Below are 2,664 nucleotides of genomic sequence, written 5' to 3'. Positions count from 1 at the left end.
GGTAGCCCTAGGAAACTAATTTGTTGCTGTAAATGATTCAACAGAAAGCAAAATGACTGGGAGTGAATTGCTGTGATAATCTTGTCTAAAGTGGCAAAATGGGTCAAAGCACTTTAGACAAGCACAGGAAAAGTTTATAAAGGAAGGTAGAGATGTGGGCTAGTTCAAGAAATCAACAGAAAAAAATGGGAAATTCAGTAGGTGCTAGAAAATGACCTAAAGACCTAAATGGATCCAAGAAATTCACAGAAACTTTAAAAAAAAAATTACATGTAGTGAATACCTGTATTTATAAGCAAACACTTAGGGATTTTTCACATTTGCTCCACTGAACCCTCCTAACAATGCGAGATGGGATATCACCACAAATTTACCCCAAGTTGATCAGTCACTTTCCATCAGGAACACAACCGTTTCCTGGTTTTCCTTGAATGATTAGCTTGATATCCATTTCAAACCCTTTGACGACACAATTCTAAAATTGGGGACACAGCGAGGAGGGCACAGGGTTGACTGGTCTTACATTATCCACCAAGAGAAGCGCAACCACAGCTGAGCACGTCAAGCGGCGGGAAAATGAAAAGCAAGGAGGTTTTTTACCAAACGATCTAGTGAAAATGCTCACAGCTGACGAGGGAAGCGCCTCAGCACTGCACTCCATCTACCTGCCGAAGCTGTTGGCAGTCAGGCTGCTGGGTGGTGTGGCCCCGGCGAGGCTGGCCCGAAGGTGAAAACGTTGGCAATTCTGGGCCTCCCAGACTTCCTTCAAGATGGAAGCCTGCAAAGCCTGCACTCTCCAGCCCTGCTGTTGCACAAACTGGCATTTGTGCTAAGAGGAAAGGCCGGGTCTTGGCGTCTTTGGTCGGCAGCAACTGGCGCAGGGCGCCAGCCGCCGGTCGGCCGTTGACACCACCTTACGACGCCGTCGTCCGTCCGACGTTTGACGTCCGACGCCGAGGGCGCGAGTTGCGCAGGCCGGGAGGGGGCGGGGCGAAGACTTGAAGGATGGAGTTCTTGAGAGCATGTGTTGCCTCACCGCGCACTCTCCGTGGCGCTCTCAGGTGTGATTCCTTCCAGACGCTTCACACTCGCAGGTTCTTCTAGACCTTTGGCCTCAAGAGGTAAAACACCCACATGTGTGGTGTGTTGAGAGCTTCGCCCTCACTGGCAAAACCTGAGCCCCAGGTCCTCGTCTGCGTCCTCTCAAGCTCTTTGCACTGTGAGGGGTTGTGAAGTCGGTTACCAGACTTTTTTTTTTTTTTTGATTACTAAATACTTTGTTGTAGTTGTTAAAGTATAGTTAATTTAAAATAGTATTGGAGTTCCCGTTGTGGCGCAGTGGTTAACGAATCCGACTAGGAACCAGGAGGTTGCGGGTTCGGTCCCTGCCCTTGCTCAGTGGGTTAAGGGTCCGGCGTTGCCGTGAGCTGTGGTGTAGGTCGCAGACGCGGCTCGGATCCCACGTTGCTGTGGCTCTGGCGTAGGCCGGTGGCTACAGCTCCGATTCGACCCCTAGCCTGGGAACCTCCATATGCCGCGGGAGCGGCCCACGAAATAGCAAAAAAAGACAAAAGAAAAAAAAATAGTATTAATTTCTAGTGTACAACAAAGAGATTCAGATATATGTGTATCTTTAGATATATATATTCTTTTTCACATACTTAAATGATTATAGTTATCTGTGTATACAGATGGTAATGAAAAAAAAATTTTACTTGCAGACAGTGTAGTTGTGTTCAAAGAAAATCCAAAGTAACCTACAAACTGCTGAAGCTAATTATTAAATGTATCAAGGTCATGAGGTGAAAGTCAGTATACAAAACTCAAATGTATTCCTACATACTGATGACAATTGAATCTGAATTCCTTTACCACAAAATAGGAGCTTTCTAAAAAGTCGTTTTTAGTATGCCCAGAAAATATAAAATACTTTGGAACAATTAACATAAAATAGCCAGATAAAACATAAAACTACGAAATGCTACTGAGAAGAATTGAAGAAGTCTCAAATGAGTGGAAATACATACCATGTTCTGTGGATTAGAAGAATCGATAACAATAAAATGTTAGCTGTCCTTAATTAAATCTATGTCAATAATGCATGTATGTATTAAATTCAATTCCAATCAAAATCCAAATAGACTATGTGATAGAAGTTAACAAAATGCAATTCATATGGAAATGTAAAAATATAGAATAGCCAAAACAATCTCAAAAAATGATCAAATATGTAAATAACTTACCTTTACATGATTTAAGATGTTATACAAGTTCCCATTGTAGCTCAGTGTTAACAAACCTGACTAGTGTCTGTGAAGACTCAGAGTTCAATCCCTGGCCTCAGTCAGTGGGTTAAGGAACTTGTGTTGCCATGAGCTGTGGTGTAGGCTGGCAGCTGCAGCTCTGATTCGACCCCTAGCCTGAGAACTTCCATATGCCTCAGGAGTGGCACTAAAAGAAAAAAAAAAAAGATATTATAAACCATAGTAATCAAGGCTATATAGGATTGCACAAAGACCGGCAGATAACAGGGAAAAAATAGGTCAGAAATACCTACTTAAATACATTCAAATGATTTCAACAGTGTCAATGAACTTCAATGAGAAAAATCCAGTAAGTGGAAACAAAACACCTGATATCATTATGGGAAAAAAAATTTGACCA

This window comes from Phacochoerus africanus, chromosome 12 (assembly GCF_016906955.1).
Source record: "Phacochoerus africanus isolate WHEZ1 chromosome 12, ROS_Pafr_v1, whole genome shotgun sequence".
NCBI lineage: Eukaryota > Metazoa > Chordata > Mammalia > Artiodactyla > Suidae > Phacochoerus > Phacochoerus africanus.
This window is presented reverse-complemented; position numbering follows the sequence as displayed.